Raw genomic sequence first — 15,468 nt, 5'->3', positions numbered from 1 at the left:
ACCAAAGATAATTTAGCAACATATCCATTCCCATCTCTGTGGAATGTTTGCCAGTGGTTATCAGAATCGAATATATATATATATATACCTACAAGTATCACTAGCAGCTCTATGGTTACTAGTTAAAGGTTTCATTCCATGTTCTTTAATTAGAAAACCCCAAAGGAGGTGAAATTTCAATCTCAACTGGAATGCGTGAATAAATATCTCTGAGTAAATGCTTAAGCTTTGGGAAAAGCAATATTAATTCACCCTTTTGCCTCAAATAGTTTTGTTGCAGCAGAGGTTACTAGCATTTCATCAGTTCAATTACGTTGTTCGATTTTATGCTCACATTATATGGAAGTTGAAAAGTAGAGAAATAAATATTTTGCTCACAAATTTCAGAGCACAGAAATTGGACCTCCGGGGACTCAATAAAATGAAATGAAGAAAAGAAGAAAAAAGGTCACCAATGAGAGCTTGGAGGTTAGCCTGGGGGGTTCTCAGCCCTGCCGGCCAGGCCCCACCCCAGGTGCTAATGAAGGAGCCTCGGCCGGCCCGGGCAAGCGCGTTTTTGTAAAGCGCCCCCCGCCCAGCTCCTGGTGCACAGCCGGTATCGCCAGGTCAGGTGAGGCTTAACCTGCCCTCAACCTGCACCGGCCAAGAGCCCAGGCCAATTTCGTCTCCGTGCGAAGGTCGCGGAGGTGCCCGGGAACGCGGACGCGACCCGGGAGCGCGGACGCGGCCCGGGAGCGCGGACGGGGCCCGGGAGCGCGGGTACGGCCCCGGAGCGCGGGCAGGACGCGGGAGGGCGGGCAGGACGCGGGAGGGCGGGCAGGACGCGGGAGGGCGGGCAGGACGCGGGAGGGCGGGCAGGACGCGGGAGGGCGGGCAGGACGCGGGAGGGCGGGCAGGACCCGTGTGTCCATGAGCTGTACGATTAACTGCTATGTGAACGGACTCTCCCGATCTCTGATTAATAAAAACTTTATCATAGAATCGGAATTTGAGCTGAAGGGCCCTTTAAAAACAGGGACTGGGCATTAAACATTAGGAATGCCTTCCAGTGTCTCACAAATCATTGGACTTTTTGTGTTTATTCCTCACAACTGAGTGGAATTTTGGGATATATAAATGAAAATAGGAGTAGCTACCATAGAGAATATCTAATTAATATGTGTCCAGTCCCGTATTTGGAGCTTCCTATACAAAATCTTATTTAATCCTTGCAAGCACCTTGACACTTGGGCAGCGTTATACCTATGTTTCAGATGAGGAAACTCAATTAAATAAAGTTCACACGACGTTTAATTTCAGGGAATCCACAGAGTATTTGGATAGACCACTTCTGTTCTAACACTGTTTCACACAGTGTGGGGTGAAAACAAAAGACGCTGAGACTTAAGGCTGAGAAGCAGGAAGCTTAAGTAGTGAGTTCTCTGTGAGCTCATTCACACGTTAGGAAGTCTCAAATTACTTTTCTCCTACACTAAAGACTGGTTATGATTTCATTCAACCATCTCTTACCTGTCACACAATACCTGATGATGAACACAGAAACATGTGATGCTGTGTACATAAGATAACATCTCCTGGGAGCCTACGGATTAGAAATCTTAGGGAGGCTGAAAACCAATGAAGAAAAAGAGTAAATAAAACAGGACCTAAAACATCCAGCTAACAGGTTCAGTAGCTCAGAAAATATATGTAACTATTCCTAAGCAAGTAATTTAACACAGTGCATCTGAATAAACAAAATTCTGTACATGATTTATTCATCATTCCTTTTAACAAAAACAGGGTACTATCTTGAAAGCTACATTCTGATTTCACATAAATCTTCCTCTACAGGAAAATACATATATAATTCTGCTTCCCCAGCAACTTGCTCAGATTGCCACAGCTATAATAAAAGACCAGAGATTCCCAGATGTTTGGATTTTATGGACTAGTAATTTATCACGATAATTTGAAGACCCAACATAGTGTTGCCAGCTTTTAAATTTTAAAAACTGCTGTTACTTCCCATCATTTACTTTTTAATGACACTTTATACTACACAAACACATGCATATCCCAACGTAAAAAGAACATAATCTCAAAATAAAGGACAGATAAACTTTTAAGGTCAAGGAATTTAGGTTTAGTGGAAACCATTATTAACTATGTTTCATCTCTTGGTCTGCATTTAAGAACTGTGCCCCTCACTACACTTTGTAATTTCTCACTGCTTCCTACGCATTCATCTGTTTTTTTTTTTTCCCAAGGAGTTTAAGAGCCCAACAAAAATAAGAAACAAGTTTTGTGTTTTTGTGCTTCTATAGCCTCCAAAGAATGTTTACTCAATATAATGCATATGTTTGATGTCTTATTTGAAGTGGATTATGGAGCAGAAATTTCAGTTTTTATTAAAGGCTTGGTTCAGTGCAGCTTTGAAAAGAAAAATCTCTTATCTGGGAAACCAAAAGATTTTAGAATCTAAGTTCATGCAAACTAAGCAATTGAGCATTTTTTGAATGCACAGGCATGACTAATAAATATACTTCTCCCCTTTCCCTGTGTTGTGATTATATGTATGTATACGCATGTATTGTGTGTGTATGTATATACATACATGCACAGCCTGATGTGGAAAGTACATTTTACTGGTTTTCATTTGCATAAGCAGTTCCTGATTTTAATACAGGTAGAATTTGAATTGAAAAAGCACATCTTTCATTCAAATCAATAGAAATAAAATTTAAACAAATCTAGGTAATGTAATTTTATTTTGTTTTGCCATGATTTAGAGAGAAATGGTTTTAAGAGCAAAATTTATTTCACAATTTGTTATATTTTATTTACAGCCTGTTTAAAAGTTTATCCAGCATATATATTATGCCAAAATACCATAGCCATTTAAGTATGTGAAGGGTAGTCAGGTATCTTTTTAACAAGTTACTGTTCTAGCTTAATTTGACCTGAAATGGGCAAAAGGTCAATAAATATCCTTGTGTATTAAATAAAGATGTCCCAGTAAAAATTGCACACTAATCCAACAATAATACAGAAGTTACTGTGAAGGTAGATTTTATTGTCTTATTAATATGACTATATTCATTTCACAATATATAAGAGTGTTAGGGGGAAAGTTAGCCTTAATTTGTCTCTTCTCTTGATGCACTTTTGTGGTTTTATAATGCATGATGTATACAAAGAAAGATAAAACACTAAGTCTCTGTCAAGGAGACATCCCAATAGTCTGTAAACCTGGGAGACAAGCAAACTGAGTCATCCACTCAGCTCCTCTCTACATTCCCGCCCTTTTACTCATTTGCTTCTTTAAATGTCAAAAGGGCTGAAATTCCCATTCATTTCTCATATGTAATAGTTTCAAGGACCTATTTGTCATGTGACAATAGCTTATTAAGAATTATCAAATAAATTCATTAATATAGTACCCTGTTTGGGTAAAAATGCCTTATGCCAGTTAAAATGTGTGCTGTCGAGGAGTAGTAGGGATTCTTTTATTCCCAAGGCACCTGCCTACAATCCTTGAAGGGATCCCACATTGTGGCTACAGTGAGGCTGGTCCTGACCCTGGAAAGCATCTTTCCCTTCGCCTTTGTCAAATGGATGCGGGGATTAGGACAAAACAATTATAGGCACTCCCTTCACTTGAGTCTTGAATTTCTGGGCAGACACAATACATGAGGAGTTTATTTAGAATACAAATTCCTAAACAGCAACTTCTTTTGGTTCAGTGGCCCTGGAGTGTTTCTCATGATCTAAATTATTTTAAACTTCCATAGATTGTTCTGGTGCAGGAACCCCCAACCATATTCCAAAAAAATATATTTTTCTAGATATTATAAAGAGAATGAGTGATACCTTCCTTGACTTCCTCACTGAGGTTGATTAGAGGAGAGGTGACTAGGTACCTGTACTGTGACAACTATCTGAGCTACGTGGCTTAATATAACCACAAAATAAAGAAACAAACATTTTCATGAGGGTGTATGGTAGGTGGTGAAGAGAAAGTGAAATGGAGAGGATCCCAGAAGTCCTTCTTCAGACTTTAAAATGGTCTGAATTACTACTGAATGATTTAACACTATATTCTTTTTTGTTATAAACTAAATTTTTAGTAACATGGGATTAATCAAATAAATGATGGTTTATGTATCTATTTCTCTATACTATTATACGTATACATAATGGACTATTATGGAACGATTTTAAAATTGTGATGGTTAAGCTCATGTGGCAATTTGGCCAGGTTATGGCGTCCAGTTGTTTGGTCAAGCACTGTCCGGGTTGTTACTGTGAGACCATTTCCTTGACAGAAATCATCAGTAAATTGATCGCATCTATGGCTGATTACATCTACAATCAAATGAGGAGATTGCCTTCAGTAATGAGAGAAGTCTCCTCCAACCAGCTGAAGGCTTTAAAAGGTGAAGTGATGATTTCAACAGCCAGAAGCCATCTCTATTTCAACCAGCCAGCTTCTCCTGGGAAATTCATCATAAACCTTCATCAGAGTTCCCAGCTGGCAGCCTGTCCTACGGAGTTTGAACTTGTGCATCCCCACATTTGCTTGAGTCAATTCTTACAAAAATCTCGTAATATTTACAGTTATCTACCATTGGTTGTTTCTCTTTTCCTTAGAGAACCCTAATACAATTGTAAAATAATATATAATGATATTTTCATGGTACATCTGAAGTAGAAAATCAGGTTAGCAAGCAATTCAGATAAAATGAAAAAAAAAAAAAAAAGAAAGTACATCAAACTGTTGACTCTGGTTATTTATGTGTAGTTAGAAATTATTGGCATTTTATTACATTTTATCGTTAGAAAACAGTCCATATTTTTGGTAGAAATTTTAGGAAATCCACACTAAGTTACCTTTAAGAACATAGGGGAGTGTACTAAGTTGCTATTGGTTGCACCTGGCCTCCTCTCCCCTCCTCAGCCAAGGCCACTGGACCCTGAGGGGCAGGGGCAGCCCACAGCAATGCAGGACTAACCACCCCCCACCCCCCACCCCCAGGAAGCACTCAGGGGGACAAGTCAACTCTCCCTCCGGACCTGCTGTGCGTCCTGCACTTGTCACTGGGTTTCTGCTCTATTTCTGGCCCGACTATTACCCCAGGCCCCTTACCCTTCCCTCTCTCATTTCCTTCTGCCTTGGTTTCCCTTTGCTCTCAGATACTGGAAACCTCCCTGATCTTGACAATCTCATGCCCCCACCCCAAATTATTCCCTAGAAACAGGAGCTACAAAGTTTTTGTATTTTATGTCATCAGTTAAAAAAAAATTCTATAAATCTGTATTATTTTATTTATTTATTATGTGTCATAAAACAAAAACCAAACATTTTAAAAGCATGAGATAAAAATAAATAGTAATTCTAATATTTTGTTACAATTCCCTTAAATAATTGATGTTTATGCCCAAAGAGCAGAATCTGTTCCGGAGTTCTAGAATCCAGCCTCACATTTGGGGTACAGTTACATCACTATCCAGATTTCCTTAGTGCCTATTAGTCTGCCTGGATGACCCCCATTGTTGACCTTTGGCTTCAAGTGCCAAGTTCTACTATATGACATGACATCCACCCACCTGAAAACACCTTTCTGTATTGCCCACAGAGCCACCTATCACCGTCACCTTACTCTTTGAACGCCTTCCTCTATCTGTCCACTCTAGCTAGGTGTACCAGGTCCCATCCTGGCGGTTTGGTCTAGTTTTGATATCCTCACCCATAATTTCTCCATGTGGCTGAGATGTTCAGCATCGCCATGCCTAATTTGAAAAGCCAACAACGTAGTTATCAAAGGAGAATACTTTCTTTAAGATTAGATGACATGTTTTCCTTTCCCATGCATCACATACCACAGCACCTAGCACGCAGAAGTGACCATAAATCACTGGTTGGAAGATTGAATATATACAGTATGGAGTCATCTGGAATGAGAAAATCTCTACTGGTGTTGCCACATATGTGTAGAAACTTAATATACGTAAATATCAGGGTATTCCAAAAATCTTAGTGCAGTTTTAATCTTTAATAATTTCGCAACTATAAATGTTATAAATTTACAAAAAATCTGTTGAAAGTTCAATTACCCCCATTTATTTTACAATTATGATGTTTTGCAAATTTTGAATAATTAATTTTTAAATTTTAATTAACTCTTTCCCTCTGATTGAAGAAGGCAAATGTTGACCCAACCAAACAATTAAAATGAAAAATAGATTCTTGAAAATTTCACAAAATTATGTGAAATAAATGGGGATAATAAAACTTTCAAATGTTTCTTCTAAGTTAGTGGCATATGCACTTCTGAAGTTAAAAAGCTTAAAACTATATTGAGACTTTTGGGACACCTGGGATGCTTTAGAGTAAATGGATTTATTTCACAAATTTAGTGACTTAAAACAACATTTATTCTCCTATGGTTCTGGAGTCCAGAAGTCCAAAATCAGTCTAGCTAAAGATTTGTTGATTTTATTGATCTTTTAAAAGAACCAACTTCTGGATTCATTGATTCTATTGGGTTTTGTTTAAACTCTCTATTTCGTTTATCTCTGTTTTAATGTTTATTTACCTCCCTTTGCTTGCTTGGAGATTGGTTTGCTTATTCCCCACTCACCCTAATTTCTCCAGGTATGAGATTAAGTTGGGAATTGAGTTTTTATTCTTTTTTAATGTAAGCATTTAGAGCTATAAATTTCCCTCTGAGCACTGCCTTTGCTGCTTTCCTTTAGTTTGGGTATGCTGTGTTTTCATTTTCACTTGTCTCAACATATTTCCTGATTTCTCTTGTGATTTCGTCTTTGACTCATTGATTTTTTTTTTTTTTTTTTTTTTTTTTTTTTTTTTTTAAAGGAAAGACAGAGAGAAGGAAGGAAGGATAGAAGGAAGGAAGAGAGGAAGAAAGGGAAACATCTTTTAAACATTTTCTTGTTTTATTGTATTTTGTTTCTCCGTTTTCGTTACATGGGCTGGGGCCGGGAATCGAACCGAGGTCCTCCGGCATAGCAGGCAAGCACTTTGCCCGCTGAGCCACCGCGGCCCTCCCGACTCATTGATTTTTAAGAGTGTTTTGTTTCACCTCCACGTATTTATGGATTTTCTAGTTCTCTCTCTGCTATTTAGTTGCAGCTTCATTCCACTGTGATCAGAGAAGATGCTTTGTTTGAAATCCGTACTTTTAAATTTATTGAGACTTGGTTTGTGACCTAGCATATGGTCTAACTTGGCCTGAGAAGAAGGCATATTTTGCTGTTTTGGGGTAGAGTATTCTTTATTTGTCTTTTAGGTCTTATTTATTTATTTATTTATTTATTTTCACCTTTAAAGCAGACTTTATTTAAGGAATCTAAGAATATGCAATATAAATGGGTAGGACGAGATACTACCTTCATGTATTTTTTTTTCCAAAATTGTACTTTAAAAAGAAGCATGTACATGTAAATAAAAATAATTGTTGCTTATATTTCCACTCCCTTTTGAAGTATTCTCAAATTGCATTGCCTGAAACTCCAATAGGAAGCATTCTCTTTTAATTGTCAAGAGGTGGGATAACAAAAATCTAGTGACACCATTATTTGTTCTCTGCCACAATCTTAAATCTTAAATGCCTTGCAAATAGTAGGCACACACAGTGAAGGTGTGGGAAGACAAGAGCACTTGGCTGCCCTAGGAAGGGCACTAACTAGGAGGAATCATACAGTGCTGCAGCATGAGCAATTTCTAGCATTTTCCTTCAACTGAAAAGAGATTTGTGTGCTGTTGTTCATTCATAGTATCATTCAAGTTCTCTGTTTCCTTATTGATCTTCTGATCTTAAGATATCTTCTGTTTGTTGAAGCATTGAGATGAAAGAATCCAGAGAAAGTAAAGAGCCCCCTGAGCTGAAGATTAGGCCTTAGTCAAGAGGGTGGGTTAAGCCAGACCTCAAGGAGAATTTTTCTCTTTCTGGCAATATTTCAACTAGACATAGTGGGAAACTTCTGATACAAACACCAAAATGTGCTAGGTGAATATAACAAAGCTTTAGATAGCTAGACATACTCATATGAACTTAAAGGAAATCCTCAAATGAGGAACAGATATAGGAAAACTCTTGAAAAGCAAAGTGGAAACTAACCTTTCCAGGGAAATTGGCCAGTTTTAGGAACAAAGGCCATTTGGTTTTAAAGATCGCACAGTGAATAGAAGACAATCTGGGGTCTTTTCGAGGTGAGATTTGAAAGACGCCTCTGAAGTAAATCCGGTCCCCATAGAGGGCTAAAATATGAGAAAAATGATGACTAGAGAAACATCAGAGCAGAAGCTAGGAGAGACCACATAAAATATGTCTGCCTTGGCCTGGACTCAGGGTAGATAAGAAGTCTGTGTCCTAGTACACTAAGTTATCCAGAACGATAAGCTGAGAAATCAATACAAAGCAATTCACACAAGTGGAAACCTGAGTTCCTTATAACCTGGAAATTACAAATTACAACTCAATGAGAGAGCATTTCAAACTTTTAACTCTGGAAAAGAAATTTTAAGTCTAATAGTGCCAAGTGCTGGAGAACATATGAAGGAATGTCAATACTGTCTTAACCACTGCAGGTGTGTATTTGTAAATTGGTATAACCCCTGCAGAATAATTTGTCTATATCTAATAATGTTAAAATGTGCATATTCTACAACCCCAAAATTCCATTTCAATATGTATACCCATGAAATATTTTCATATGGGCCCAAATGATACATGTAGAAGAGTATTCATAGATCTGACATTTTTTAAAATAGAAAGCAAAAAAAATTCTTTAAATAATACCAAGCACAGAGCAAGCTCTTAAATATGGTGGTTGTTAATAATATTTGTTATTTTATATATCTTTTCTATTAAGCAGACATATATATTTACTTCATTTGTGTGATATTTGGTGACAAGCATCTAAGTCATAGATCTATAAAAAATAGATCAAATTAGGTACTACTCAATCCTTTCTATCACATCTTTCTATGTTCAACCCTCAGTCTGTTTTCCAAGATTCCCACCAGCTTAAAGGTTCTGAGCTTGGAATGAAAGGTATATTCAATATTATCCATCATTTAAATAATGCAAACCACTTACGCCTTTTACATTCTAAATACATACCATTGGTTAAAGGTCACTCATTTAGATCTTTTGATCTCTTAGCCCAGACCCACTCTGAAACAGACAAGAAAACCCAGGCTCAGAGAGAATGACTTATTAAGACTGCATTGCTAATTTTTTAATATGTCCTAATTTATCACACAATGTATATCATGTGATTATTTTTAATGATCTCACTCTAGGTCAAGGGATATTAACGTTCATAGAAATTTAATACGAAAATATTTTCTTTTTAAATAATTTTCATTTACAGAAACCTCCAGCAGTGACCTGAAATGTTTTTTTTTTTAATGCAGAGAAATAAAAGGGAAAGCAATCAAAGAAGTATCCTTACTTTATTATATCCAAGCTCCAGTAGTTTGGGGGCCATCTTGTCTTGGCATCATCTTGAACTAAAAATAAGTTCTCAAACACGCTCTGGAGGCCTTTTGTTCTTCTTTCTGAGGACTGACACAGCCTCTGAGTGAGGTGTTTGGGATCATTTTAACCCAGATAAAATGGTAGGTCAGCAGCCAAAGGAAGTAAACAGAATAGGAAAGCAGGTGGAAACCATGGAAACAGCTTGTTTTCTGTCAAATGAAGTAAATAAGTTTCATCAATAATTAGTTTTTTAAGCTCTGAAATATCTTCGTGAATTTGACTCAAAGTTTTAATTGCTGGATCTGGAACCAGACTTCAAAATCTGGTGCTTGGTGACATTTAAGTTGTTAGTTGAATTGTTTGCTTTAATCAGCCATCCATCTCTTCACCCTTCAGTTTGTCCCCAACATGCTCCCCTGTCTTTTCCAGTAAGTATCTTGGTGTCTCTTCTTTATTGTCTATCTGATTGTGCTGATTTAATCCCACAAATCTACAAATGCTTTATATTAGCCAGACATAAGACCCTTCATCATAAGAAGGCCAAGGAAGAGGAAACACTCTGTTTACTCTTTAAATCTTTCCTCATGGAATATACTTTCTCCTGGAATACATATATCATAAATATATATTTATGCATAAATTTATTTCTTTTACAGACAGGTATACACATATCATATAAAGTCAAATAAGGAAATATATTATTTTAGGCTAGTCAGTGGAGAAAATTAACCCCAGACCAGGAGATTTGGGGAAAATACTATACATAAGACACTGGCCCAGAAACCCACCCACTTTTGGCTGAATCTCAGAAGCCTTCATAGAGAGCATACTCATGTGGGTTCCAGTTTGATCGAGTTGCCTCCCTGGTTTCTTCTTTTATGAAGCATCCCTTGAACCAAACCAGTGCATTCATGAGAAACATGGGGCTCCAATTTCATAGGTACTGAGCATACTGAAATGTCAGAGGGAGCAGAGGTGGGCACTTGATTGTCTGGCTTTTTCAAATCAAAGCTATAGGCATGTCAACCCCCCATTTCCAGCTCAAAACTTTCAAAAGCTTCCCATTGCCCTGACACAAAAAGCAAAATACTTTTCCTGCCTCTGAGGTCAAGCATGATTTTTTTCTCTCCCTGTTTCAGTGACTCTGGTTCCAAACTGTCCCTCCTCCAAGCTCATAGCAGCCACAATTCCCCTTTCCATTCTGGTTTGGGCTATTTCATCCATCACAGGACTTTACACGTGCTGCTCCCTCTGCAAGAAAGACTCCCCAATGAACATACTCAGTACTGTTCCAACTTGCAACCTCATCTCTAACACCATTTCCCAGAGGGGAATTCTCTGTGCCCCCTCCCCAAACTAGGCCAGGGCTCTTGATTTTGACTCTCCTGGCAACCTAAGCCTCTCATTCCAAGATCCCTTATCATACTTGTAAGGTTTTATGTATTTGTATACTCATTTGATGAGATTATACAATCTCATCCTCTTGATAATAAGTTCCATGAGGGCAAAGATTGTCATCTTTTCCACACTATTGAGCATTTATTATATCTGTTTTTTAAGACTTCTTAGGGTTTAATATATTCTTGGAAAGCCAAAATAAATGTTGACTTTTATTAACTATTATTTTATAGGGAGTTTAATTTTTTAAGTTAACTGGACAACTTTATCAAAACTTACATGCCAAGGCCCTATCCTAAGACATTATGAGTAAGTTGGCTTGGGTGTTGTTTGGTTGTTTATTTTTTTATCTCTTTAAACAAATAGTATACAATGCATTGACTTAAACAATGGGAATTTTCTGGCTCATGGTTTTGAAGCTAGGAGAAGTGAAAAATTGAGGTGTCAGCAAGTTCATGCCCTCTCCCTAAAGACTGGGGTGTACTGGGGCTGGTTGCTGGTGATCCTTAGTCCTTGGCTTTTCCCTTGCATGGCAGTGCATGTGGTGATGTCTTTTCCTTTCTCTCCAGGTTGAGTTTACTTCCAATTTCTTCCCCTATGGCTTTCTTTCTCCATCTGCCTTCACTCTACTTTTTTTTTTTTTTTTAACTTGGCATTGGTTTTCTTTCATGGTAGCACATAAAATAACAGTATGTCCTATAATCTACAGATTTCATGAAATATGATTGACATAGCCAAGTGTTATGCCAGTTATTTTTTCTAGGTCTTTCAATGTATCTGTATGTGCATGTGTTGGTCTATCTAACTACAAATTTCTTTGTATTTGTATGTGTCTATTTTAATTAACTAATTATTTATTTAATAGAATCTCTATTATGCGTGGTTCATGTTAAAAAATGTGAAATATGTGGAAGCCATTTTGTGAAGTCATTAGCACACTCAGGTGCAGAGATGAAACTTTCAGTTCATTTCTATATGAGCATAGATTTTCTTCCTGGGCCATATGATTGGAGTTCATTTACTTTACCAGAGCCATACTAGAGAAATCATACTATATCTATCCTTTTGTGTCTGACTTACCTTACTCAGCATTACATCCTCTAGGTTCATCCATGTTGCCATGCATTTCAGGACCTCACTTTGCCTTCACTCTACTTATAAAGGACTCCAGTAATCTGGAGTCATACCCAACCTGATTGTCAGGTCACAACTTAACTGAAGTAACATTCGAAGAGATCTTGTTTATAATTGGTCCACATTCACGAGAATGCAGACTGAGACAAGGAACTTGTCCAAACTGGGGTATAGAATTTGATCTATTACTCATGGGAATCTGTATTTAAAAAAAAAAAAAAAAGACCTTTTAAGGATCATAATGACATTTAAGTGTGAGAATCATCAGGTCAGACTTATAAGTAAATATAAGTGAATATTTATGCAATATCAGGAAGGCAATGCACTTTCTACCTATGTAATCAAAGAGAGAAAGTGTGGAGGGAAAGACCGATATATGTGACTACATAAAAATAAAAGATTTTCATGCTTTAAAAAAGAAAGGTAAATAAGAATAGATGAAGCGGAAATAGCAAATCAATAAAAATTTTGCAACATGTTTCCGTGGATTAGTATACTTTATAGAAAATGGTATTTTATAAGAGTTAGTAAGCGAATATTGATTTTTCCCAAATAATTTTGAAATGAGTAAGGAATATAAATGGTTAATACACAATAGAAAATGGTTAGTATATGGAAAGTGTGCAAATGCTGTCAAAATTAAAGAAATGAAAATTTAAACAAGGCGATAACTATTTTTTCACCTTTTGCATGGATAAAAATAAATAGAATCTGAACATATTTAGTATGATTATGTGTATTGAAATTGGCACCATATACACTGCAGGTGGAAGGTAATTTGAGACATTATACAGAGAATTAGATGAATTCTGAATTTATCTTAAAGGTAGAAACAACAGAATTTTATCTTGAATTAGAAAAGAATATGGAAAAAAGAAAGTCATCAATATTAAGTGACAAAGGGAAGTTCCAGAACAATGTACACCATATGATCCCATTCATATATACAATATATCTACAATGGCATATACTGGTTTTGATGCATATATGTATAAATAAGAAAAATATAAAATGTGCATAAATGATAAACAAAAATTTCAAAATTTTTCTCAGATATCTCAGGTGAGAGAAGGTGGCCACCCCTGTTCCACCAAGATGATGGCATAAGACACTCCAGCATGCTGCTCCCCCACAGAATTTTTGAACAGCTAGCAAAAACCAGCAAAGGCATCTTCCCCAAAGCTCTGGAAACAGTTAAAGGGTTGCAGTAACTGGGCAGGTGTCGAATCAAGAAAATGCAGCTGTAAAAGCAGTGGGAGTAGCTTGCAGCACCCTTGCTGGCCCCTCCTCGAAGCTGTCCCTGGTGCAGTGCGGTGAAAAGGTTGAGAAGCCAGCTACTATTGAGAAGAAACCTGAAACCAAGAAGGCTGATGCCAGTGGCAAGATTAAGAAGGGTAGCCTCAAGACCAAAAAGGCCAAGACAGGGAAGCCTTGCTGCAGCCAGAACTCGGTCCTCGTCAGAGAAATTGACCGATATTCCCAATGTGCAATGTATTCCAGAAAGGCCGTGTACAAGAGGAAGTAATCAGCAGTTAAATCCAGGATTGAAAAGAAAAAGAAGAAGGTTGTTGTTACTGTTCAAAACCCATTGGTGGTGACAAAAATGGAGGTCCCATAGGGGTTAAACTTCATAAAATACCTAGATATTATTCTACTTAAGATGTGTCTTGGAAGCTGTTGAACCTTAGCAAAAAACCCTCCAGTCATCACGTGAGAAAGCTGCAATCTAACATCACTCCCAGGACTGTTTTGATCATCTTCACTGGTTGCCACAGGGGCAAGAGAGTGGTTTTCCTGAAGCAGCAAAGGGGTAGCTTGCCATTGTACCTGGACCCCTGGTTCTCAGTCGAGTTCCTCTGCATGGGACACACCAAAAACTTGTCCTTGCCACCTCCACCAAAACTGACAAAAGTGGTGTGAAAAATTCCAAAGCATCTCAGTGATGCTTTCTTCAAAAAGAAAAAGCTACGTAAGCTCAGACACCAGGAAGGTGAGATCTTCAACACAGAGAAAGAGAAATACGAGCTTACAGAGCAGCACAAAGTTGATCAGACTCACAACTTATGCCAAAAATCAAAGTTGTTCCTCAGCCCAAGGCTACTTGAATTCTGTGTTCTCTCTCACAAATGGAGTTTATCCTCACACATTGTTGTTCTAAACTTGCAAAGAACCTAATTAAATAACTGATATGTTTAAGGAAAGAATTATAGGCTAATAGAGCTGTGGGACCCCATCAAGTGCATTACGGGAGTCACAGAAGAAGAAGAAAGAGAGAAAGGGGCAGAGGGAATATTCAAAGATATATAGTGGCAGAAAGCTTCTCCAATGTAATGATTATGCATATTCACAAAGCCTAATGTGGCAGTTAGGTTCAAGTGTCAACTTAGCCAAGTGATGATGCCCCGTTCTGTTTCTGTGGATTTAAATCATCATTATATGAAATTCATCTATGGCTGATTACATCTGTGGTCAGCTAAGGGGACTGCTTTCCACAATGAATGATGTTTAATTTAATTCACTGGAGACTTAGAGAGGTCAGAAGAGAGCTCAGCTACTCAGCATACTTCATCTCAGTACTCACAGCTCAGCCAAGACGTTTGGAGATGCAGAAAGGAATCACCCAGGGAAAGCCATTGGAACCCAGAAGCCAGGAGAGAAGGCCAGCAGACATTGTCATACGCCTTCCCATGTGACAGAGAAACTCAGATGAAAGCTAGCTGCCTTTCCTCTGAAGAACTATAAATCCCCTTATTAAAATTGGTCATCTCTGATGCAGCTTTAGCAAACTAAAACACCTAACGAACACAAAAGAGGAGAAATTCAAAAGAACAAGGCCTAGACACATGGTAGTCAAACTGTGGAATTCCAAGAACAAGGAGAGAGTTCCGAAACATGCAAGCAAACAGCGATGTGGTATGTACAAAGGAGCCCCCCAAAAACAAAGTGTTGATTTCTTATCAGAATCTATAGCAGCAAGGAAGCAGTGGGATGAAATATTTAAAGCTCTGAAAGAAAACAATTGCCAAGCAAGAATTTTATATCTGGTGAATCTGTCTTTCAAAAATGAGACAGAAAAAAGCAGACATTTGTAGATAAGCAAAAGCTGGGGGAATTCACCACCCCTAGGCTTGTCCTACAATCAGTGGGAAAGAGAGTTCCTCAGACTGAAAAGAAAGGCACTAGTCAGTAGATCAAAGTGGCATAAAGATATCAAGGTTTCTGGTAAAGCTAAAGGTAACCATATGGTAACTATGAAAGCCAGTATGTATTTTTTTATATGACTCTGCTTTTTAATTCTTACAGATTCTAACATGTAAATGCATAAAAGGTGATTGTAAATCTATGGCTTCGAACATACAATGTAGAAAGATATAATTTGTAATAACTATAACAAAAAGGTAGTGGTGGGAACTGTAAGAATTTGAGAATTTTGCCACGCAAAGGAGGA

The 15,468-nt window shown here is 37.7% G+C and overlaps 1 pseudogene; it reads left to right on the top strand.

Annotated features, from left to right (window-relative positions):
* The first annotated feature begins 12,261 nt into the window (after window positions 1–12,261).
* On the top strand, window positions 12,262–15,250 carry LOC143675508 (large ribosomal subunit protein eL6 pseudogene; annotated as a pseudogene).
* Window positions 15,251–15,468: the final 218 nt, after the last annotated feature.

Source organism: Tamandua tetradactyla, chromosome 3, assembly GCF_023851605.1.
Source record: "Tamandua tetradactyla isolate mTamTet1 chromosome 3, mTamTet1.pri, whole genome shotgun sequence".
Lineage (NCBI taxonomy): Eukaryota > Metazoa > Chordata > Mammalia > Pilosa > Myrmecophagidae > Tamandua > Tamandua tetradactyla.
This window is presented reverse-complemented; position numbering and strand designations above follow the sequence as displayed.